This window comes from Triticum dicoccoides, chromosome 2A (genome assembly GCF_002162155.2).
Source record: "Triticum dicoccoides isolate Atlit2015 ecotype Zavitan chromosome 2A, WEW_v2.0, whole genome shotgun sequence".
NCBI classification, from domain to species: domain Eukaryota; kingdom Viridiplantae; phylum Streptophyta; class Magnoliopsida; order Poales; family Poaceae; genus Triticum; species Triticum dicoccoides.
Window position 1 is genome coordinate 162,142,580 of NC_041382.1, and position 9,499 is coordinate 162,152,078.

General features: G+C 39.2%; 1 long non-coding RNA gene across 1 annotated transcript; it reads right to left on the bottom strand.

Moving 5' to 3' along the window:
- Positions 1 to 6,148: 6,148 nt before the first annotated feature.
- On the bottom strand, positions 6,149 to 9,175 carry LOC119353984. The gene is made up of 5 exons (XR_005170604.1): positions 8,768 to 9,175; positions 8,633 to 8,686; positions 7,324 to 7,460; positions 6,970 to 7,097; positions 6,149 to 6,415 (listed from the first exon to the last, which is right to left on the bottom strand). It is a non-coding gene; the product is annotated as an uncharacterized LOC119353984 (long non-coding RNA).
- Positions 9,176 to 9,499: the final 324 nt, after the last annotated feature.

Sequence of the window (9,499 nt, forward strand, 5' to 3'; positions counted from 1 at the left end):
TTCGCCTCCCGTCTATCAATCCGATCCCGTCGAGAACTCCGCCAGCTTTCCGATTGCTTGTTTTCCAATCTCGTCGAGCGCCACGCCGCAGCCGGCTGCATCTAAGACTTGATATTTTCTTTAGATCAACAATCTAGAACCTCTGGACAACCTAGCTCTTGATACCACTTGTTAGAATATATTCGAGGCACACCATCAATCATCCGAGGACCAAACAATCACACGAGCACGACACCGATATTTGTTAACGAGGTTCATCGATATGGCTACATCCCCGGGGCTTGACTATGGGCGTTCCTCCCCATAACACCGCTACAATACCGTAGCCGGTCGCCCTGAACACCGGCACATGCCGCCCGCTTCCCCTGCGTTCCGGTGCTATTATGTTGGCATAGGTTACATCGTGTGTCTACCCCCGCTATATAAGAGAGGCCTAGGATACAAGTGTCCTACTAGGACACGACTCCATATCCTATCTAAACACAATACAACTACAAGTCCAATTGTAACCTACCTCATACACTATATTCGACACAACTCCAACAGTATAGAATCCACCGATCACACAACACATGACGTGTCTCCATGTTTCGATGCATTGCTCCTTCCATTTCCCCCTTCGGCCCTTCTTACTTTACATGAAATGTCAAGTTCCAAGTATGGAAACGTACCCAGCCGCCGCCTCCAACGTAGCCAGCCGTCGCCTTCCCAAAACTAGGGTTCTTTGCCTCCCACCGGCGTCGGCGCCGGTCCGTCCCGTCTATGGTGGCCTTAGGGCCATGAAGGCGGAGTGGATCTCGGCTCTTGCCGGTGGAAGGGCTCCGCTTTCATATCTTTTTTCGAGCTTTGTTAGGGTTTGTGTCCTGCTCAGGAAGGCGAGACGGCAGCGGCTCCCTGAAGATGGAATAAAGGTCTCCCCGTCTAGTCCCTGTTCCGGTGATGTGTGTAGCATCATCGGTGGACGTGTGGAGGTGTGTCTCCGGCGGATCTGTCTTTGGTGGATTTGCTCGGATATGTTTGTTGTTCGTCTTCGTTCGTGTGTCTTCAGGTTGGATCCTTTTGATCTACACTCTTCATCTGCGGCGGTTGCTGTTCTGGTGCGTTGGTTCCATGGGGCCTTAGCACGACGACTTCCCGACTGTATACTACAATAATGTTTGCCCGGCTCTGGTGAGGGAGGGGCGATGACAGCGGCGCGCCTTCGACTCGCTTCAGTACTTGTAATCGTCGCTAGGTGGTCTACGGTTCTGGATGTAATTTTATTATTTTTAGTGTCCGTTGTACTACCATGATTGAAGATGAATAGATTAAAAGTTTTTCCGAAAAAAAAAAGTTCCAAGTATGGAGATGTTAAAGGGGGCATTTTTTCTCGCAAAATAAAGGGGTCACTCTTAATTTAATTTCGACTATGAAGTCCAACAGGCTGCTCATTCGTAAAAAGAAAAAGGAATGCAGGCTCTCCTAGCCTCTCAATAATTCTTTTTTTGTGCGGGTGACTGGCCTCTCAATAATTCGGGCTGGCCTATGAGAAAGATGGACCTGGATGAGCATACCCTTCGGCCTCTTCTGTTTTATCTCTTTACTTTTCTACTTCCTTTTCCACTCAATATTTTATTTCCTTTTTCTGTTTCTCATTTTCTATTTTCAATGAATATGTTTTGCCAAATAAATTTAAACCCGTTTTATTACAAGTACAGGTTACTTTTCATAAATATATATTTATACAATAATGTTTTTCCAATACACGTGAACATCTTTTAAATACACCTTGATTTGTTTTTCAAATATTTGATGAACATTTTTAAATAACATTGAATATTTTAATGCACATTGAGAAAAACACTTTGTACATTTTAAAATTTATGGCGATCATTTTATAAACAATGTTGAACATTTTTGTGAATGGTGAATATTTATTAAACAGATGATAAACATTTTATATAGATATGTGAAAAAAGTATATACATTTTTACGGATGAACATGTTTTCAATATGCATTCAATTTTTTTTCAACCATGCATAGAAAATAGATGATTTTTTTATAAATGCATGAAAGCCCTCTTACATAACATGCAATTTTTTACTATACGCTGATTATTTTCAAATATGTGGTGATAATTTTTTAACGGGACAATTACACTTTTTCCCTTAGTTATGTCAACCTGTGGTTTGCCCTTACCTTTTGTCTCTACTCAGTTTTGCCCTTAGATTTGTCTTTGAGGTCGTCTGAATGCCCTTTGGCTGTTTGACTAATACTTTGAAAATTAATAACAAATTCATATGAACTCATAAAAATGCAAATAAGATATCGAGATGTTCAGAAAATATCTTTATGTGCATGTCATTTGCATTCAGGAAAAAAGTATTGTTCAAATAACCCGAGGTTAATAATGTTATTAACATTATTAAAAATAAAAATTTATAAACAATACTTTTTCATGAATAAAAAATACATGCAAGTATAGGTATTGTTTTCTGAACATTCTGATATCTTATTTGCTCTTTTTTTTTGAGTTCATATCAACTTGTTATGAAATTTCAAAATAATGATCGAAGTCATTTCAAAATTCATAACAAAGTTATATGAACTCAGAAAAAGGCAATGAAGATACCAGGATGTTCGAAAAACATCACCTACATTTGAATGTAAATTTTATTTGTGAAAAAGGTACTGTTTATACCTTTTTATTTTTAATAATGTTAATAACATTAATAACTTCGGGTAGTCTAAGCATTAATTTTTCCCTTAATGCAAATGGCATGCACATAAAGGTAATGTATTTTTAAACATTATGATATCTTATTTTCATTTTTATGGATTCATATGAATTTGTTACGAATTTTCAAAATATTGGTCAAATGGTCAAAGGGCACTCGGACGACTCACGGATAAATCTAAGGACAAAACTAAGCGGAGCCAAAAAGTAAGGGCAAAACCCGTGGGCTGGTTCAACTAAGGGCAAAAATGCATTTGTCTCTTTTTTAAACACTCAATTAGCAAATTACCAGAATAAACCTTGAACAAATTTGTAAATACATGACATTTAACAATATTAAATATTTGTTGAATTATTATAAGTAAACCATTTCTAAAAATAAGAGAAAAATCAAAGTGAAAATTTTGGAAGTAAAAAAAAGACAGTAAACACACAGGTGCGCGCTGTGGCTCACTGGGAGACTCGTCCACATGTTGTCACGTGCTAGGCCAGATCCATGTACACAAGCGCATGAGCGTGCCACAGGATGAATCCTATATGACATTTATCACATTGAACTGTTGACCCTTCGCACAAGCTACGAACAAGTGATCGAGATATTGGGCCGGCCCTTTTCAGCAGGTTCTTATAATACAGACTCCCAGTTTGAGGAACCTTTTCTGTAGATTTTCAAAAATGGAACCTTTTCCGTCCGGTTTTCACAATTTTGGCGATCATCTAGAAGGTTCCTGAACCATTTTTTCTGTTTTTTTTATGTTTACTGGCTTTTACGGTTTCCTTTTTCCATTTGCGTTTTTTATGTTTCGTTTCTTCTTCTTCTTTTTCCAAAATTGGCAAATCTCAAAAACATGTTTATAATCTTCAAAACATGTTCGGATTTTCAAATGGAGCTTTTTTTTCAAATATAGACTACTCACAATGCAAACAAATACTCCGCCATGTCGAGGCACACAATTACAAGATGTCAATCCAGATATTTGATACCCCAAAGACTCCAACAAAAACAACATATCATGTTTCTCCACGTTTCGATGCAGTGCTCCTTCATACTTTACATGAAATGTCAATTTCCAAGCATGGAGATGTTAAAGAGGCCACTTTTTTCTCGCAAAAAAAGAGGTCACTTTTGATTTAATTTCAACTATGAAGTCCAACGGGCTGCTCATTCATAAAAAAGGGATTGCAGGCTCTCCTAGCCTCTCAATAATTCTTCTTTTTGTGTGCGGGTGATTGGCCTCTCAATAATTCGGCCTTGCCAATGAGAAAAGATGGACCTGGATGAGCATACCCTTCGGCCTCTTCTTTTTTATCTCTTTACTTTTCTATTTTCTTTTCCATTTAATATTTTATTTCCTTTTTCTGCTTTTCTTTTTCTATTTTCAATAAATATGCTTTGCCAAATAAACTTAAACCAATTTTATTACAAGTACAGGTTACTTTTCATAAATATATATTTTTCTATACAAGAATGTTTTTCCAATACACGTGAACATCTTTTAAATACACCTTGATTTGTTTTTCAAATATTTGATGATTTTTTTAAAATAACATTGAATATTTTATGCACATTTAAAAAAACACTTTGTACATTTTAAAATTTATGGGGATCATTTTATAAACAATGTTGAACATTTTTGTGCATGGTGAATATTTCTTAAACAGATGATAAACATTTTTTATATATATGCGAAAAAATATATACATTTTTACTGATGAACATTTTTTCAATATGCATTCAATTTTGTTTTCAGCCACGCATAGAAAATAAATGATTTTTTTATAAATGCATGAAAGCCCTCTTACATAACATGCAATTTTTTACTATACGCTGATTATTTTTCAAATATGTGGTGATAATTTTTTAAAGGGACAATTACACTTTTTCCCTTAGTTATGCCAGTCTGTGCTTTTGCCCTTACTTTTTGTCTCTGCTTAGTTTTGCCCTTAGATTTATCTTCAAGGTCGTCTGAATGCCCTTTGACTGTTTGACCAATACTTTGAAAATTCATAACAAATCCATATGAACTCATAAAAATGCAATAAGACATCGAGATGTTTAGAAAAGCATTACATTTATGTGCATGTCATTTGCATTCATGAAAAAAATATTGTTCAAACAACCCGAGGTTAATAATGATATTAACATTATTAAAAATAAAAATTTATAAAAAAATACTTTTTCATGAATAAAAAATACATGCAAGTATAGGTATTGTTTTCTGAACATTCTGATATCTTATTTGCATTTTTTTAGTTCATATCAACTTGTTCTAAAGTTTCAAAATAATGATCGAAGTCGTTTCAAAATTCAGAACAAAGTTATATGAACTCCGAAAAAGGCAATTAAGATACCAGGATGTTTGGAAAACATCACCTACATTTGCATGTAATTTTTATCTGTGAAAAAGTATTGTTTATACCATTTCATTTTTAATAATGCTAATAACATTAATAACTTTAGGTAGTTTAAGCATTAATTTTTCTCTTAATGCAAATGGCATGCACGTAAAGGTAATGTCTTTTTAAACATTTTGATATCTTATTTTCACTTTTATGGATTCATATGAATTTGTTACGAATTTTCAGAATATTTGTCAAATGGTCAAAGGGCACTCAGACGACTCACAGACAAATCTAAGGGCAAAACTAAGCAGAGCCGAAAGGTAAGGGCAAAAACCCATGGGCTGGTTCCAACTAAGGCAAAATTGCATTTGTCCCTTTTTTAGACACTCAATTAGCAAATTACTAGAATAAACCTTGAACAAATTTGTAAATACATGACATTTAACAATATTTAATGTTTTTTGAATTATTATTATTAAACCATTTCTAGAAATAAGAGAAAATCGAAGTGAAAATTTTGGAAGTAAAAAAGACAATAAACTCACAGGTGCGCGCGCTGGCTCACTGGGAGACTCGTCCACATGTTGTCACGTGCTAGGCCAGATCCATGTACACAAGCGCATGAGCGTGCCACAGGATGAATCCTACTAGTGGATGGGGCGCGCCCTGGGCGCGCCTCCTCTGCGTGACTGAGCGGACCAATCTTGCTAATGCTTGCTGAGGCGTCACTGTGCGGTGTTCTTTTGAATTGTTTTTTGTTCTGTGGGCAGCACGTGTGCATGCAACTATTGCTGAACTTATATAACTTATTGATCTCTAGAAAGTAGAGCAATCCAGTAGAAGTGATAGTACCATCTTATAAAAAAAAGCTACAGCAGTAAAAATGCATTGCTGGCAGTGCATATTCATAAAATACATCAGGTGAGCAAAGACATGATCACAGGAGCATGGTACATATGGATATGCATCTAATAATATTGATTTCATAGTGTGAATGTTGATATCTTTTCCTACAAAGCTAGTCAAAGTTTACAAAGTTTGACTTTGACCAAATCTTATATGCAGACTAAAAAGAAAAGGAAGGAGTATGAACAGAGAAGCAGCAGTCTTGCAGCCTAAATGAATGATTACAAAGAAGAAAGGTGCTTCAAAACAATGGTTAGCACTGGCGAAAAGTAGATGCACTTAGCAGGTAAAGCCGACCTCGACGACCATCGCTTTTTCACATCTGTTCCTCCTGCTATCCTGGCCGTCAAGTCGACCATGACGACCACCACCTCGACGGCCACCACGTCGGCAAGCGTGTAGAGCACTGGCCCCCGATCACGTCGAGCTCAAGGAGGCTCAAACTGACCCTGCAGCCCACAACACGGAGGAAGGATGGAAATAAATTAGATCCTTGTCCATTGGAAATTCACTTTGGCTTACAGATAGCTGCTAGAGTAAAATACTTCAAAGCACTCTTGTTTAGGAAGTGGATTCATTCTCAAATATAGATAGACAAAGACACATGAAGGTTTATCTCACTGGACAATTATGTGACCATGACGGCAAAATGTATCTTGATAAATTGGATGGTGAGGCGCTATGACAATATAAGATTTCTCGGGTTTGGCATTCATCCAAGAATATTCAGAGTTCCAGTCAGGTCAGAGCTACACTTAAACGCGTCGGGCTAGCTAAGTTCAGAAGCATGGCATCTTGGATGGTTCAACTGGTCAAAAGATAGAGATTTGAAATTAAGATTCATGATCAAATTATTTTTCATTTGTGTTGTAATTTCAGCATAAGAGGTGTGAAGTACTATTCGACCCCATTTTTCAGTAACCATCACTACAGTTCCAAAATGTGAGACATTTCAAAACTGCTACTTTTCTTAGCAGAAAGTCTGAAGTTATGTGTGAGTTACCGAGTAGAGCAAGATGTTGGAGGCCTTGTAGATCACCGCCAGGTTGGCGTCGTGGAGAAAGGCAAGGCCCTTGGCCGTGACGACAGCGATCTTCATCCTTGTCATCCATAGGAGGGAACCATTTGTACCTTAAGGAAATAGGATGTTTCAGGTCAGTTTCCTCCTCCACATTGACTTAGAGTTGTAAATTGCAAGTACAAGAAGTTGGTCAGATAATTAATTTTTTAATCCAAAATATCGAGTATCCCTTCTTAGTAAATATCCAATATCTATATTCATCTGATTCAGAAAGAGGAACTGTCGTCCCTTTGGAAGGGAGAGCGCAGCTCAGCTATCTGTACGCGGCCGACATACCAGCATGCGTGGATCGTGTGGCAGGGCAGGCACCGTCAGGGTGTGACCTTCGAAGCCATGATGCTCTTCCTAATGCTGCAGCAACGCAGACACCTCCTCCTCTCCTAGCTATGACAACATCTATTTGGTTGTCTCATCTACAAGGCAAAGCAAGGAAGGAGAACAAAGATGAATCAAGCTGCTTTGACAACATCTATTTGGTTGTTTCCTGTACAAGGAAAAGCAAGGAAGGATAACAAACATGAATCAGATGCAATAAAAAAAAGGAGAGCACGATGAAAAACATGCCACAGAGATATGAAGAAATCTTGATGACATCGGCAGCCGATGACTGAGACACCATGTTTGTGCGGTGAACGAATTTCCTGATTTTGGAGCAATGAAGCCTCAAAATATTTTTTTGGCAATCTTGTTTGTTATTCGGAAACTGCAATTAATGCATAGTCCTACATCCTTGTTGCAGCTATCTCTAGAGTATTTCAACAAACATATTGTGGGTGTGAGCATAGGGCAAACTTGCAAGTCTTGACTCTTGTGTTCTGTATCTGGTGCTTGTGGATGACCAAGACAAGCACCATAGTAACCAGTGCCTTGACGTTGCAGTCCAGGAAAGTAGTGTATCACATATATTTGTATTTGTAGTACAGGAAATCAATCAGCCGCTGTTCAAGAGCACTAAATGTAAGAAGATCAGTTCCACCAGCGGCGAGACGGTCTGAGCCCTCGGCTCATGCTGGAGTGTCAATGACTGAGCTTCCTCCAAGACAGTTCAGAAAATTTATGAAAAACAACACAATGTCTTTGTCTTAGTAACAGATTTACTAATATCCAATTTATTTCACATGATAGATCATTTGAAGGTAAATCTACTAAAACTTCCTAGGTATACATAAGTCACGTTCAAATTAGGAACAATAACAGCGAAGAACACCAAGCTTTGAATGATATATTTTTCGCAATTGTCACTGGGGCTGATAATCCTACTACAAAGATGCACAACCCTTTGAATATAAAAAACAACCACTAATACCACAAAAGAGGATGAGAGCCAGATCATCCAAAGAAAAATCAAAGAAGGGTAAGAAATAATAAAGTGGGCAGATAAAATACAAGGAACAAACTCTCAACAACCAGCCAAAATACCCCAACGAAATTCCAATGGAACAGCAAAAGAAAGAAGAAGAATACAAAAGAGAAACAGGAGATGCAAATGAGAAAAAATCTAAGCCAAAAAAGTGTGATCAGATCCATGGGTGGAGGGGCTGAACTTAACTAAAGCCACACCAGGAAGCATCGAAGGCTCACAAACCTGCAACAACCAGGGGACTGTCGGTGGGCGCGGACGGCGAGGCTAAGCGGAGTGCTGAGGAATGAGAGAAGGGGGTCAGAGCGAGTGGGATCAAATCTAACACATAGTCAAAGTGACCAAGCGAAGAGGATTTACCTTGCTCGTCGCCGACACCTGAATCAACTACCGAGGTGGTCGGCGGGCGTTGATGTGAGCTCCGTCACCAGCTGTTTGTCCTGCTCCTGAACGACGACGGGGCGCGGTGCTCGCCGGCCGGGCGCGGTTGGCTGCTCCCCCTCCTCGCGTCCAAACGCGACTGCTGCTCTCCCTCTCCTTGGACAGGTCTAGCAGATCGACGGAGCCGACGGGGTTCTTTCGGATGACGCGCCGATGGGCGAGGACGACGACGGCGTCCAAGCCCTTCCTCTAGTAGCTAGCGCGACAAATTCGGAGAATTTGGGATGGGTGGAGACGGCGGCGTGCGAGAGAGGGAATGGGAGGAGACGGCGGCGTGGACTGCTCGGTTTGAGATGGGAGGAGATGACGGCTGTCTTGGGAAGTTCCCTTTCTCTCTGTTTTCACGAGGGAGGTGTTACCTGGGGAAGTTTCTCGGGTGAGATTTTTCTATCGCCTCGCCACAGTAAAAGTGATGACCTGGATAGCCCCAGCATCCGCCTAGACATTCGACAAAAGCGAACGACCTGACGACGTGGCTATCGCGAGCTATCGCAGCTGAATGGTTTTAATATGACATTCATCATGTTGAAGTGTCGACCCTTTGCATAGGCTAAGAACAAGTGATCGAGATATTGGGCCGGCCCTTTTCAGCAGGTTTTTATAATACAGACTCCCAGTTTCAGGAACCTTTTCTATAGATTTTCAAAAAAG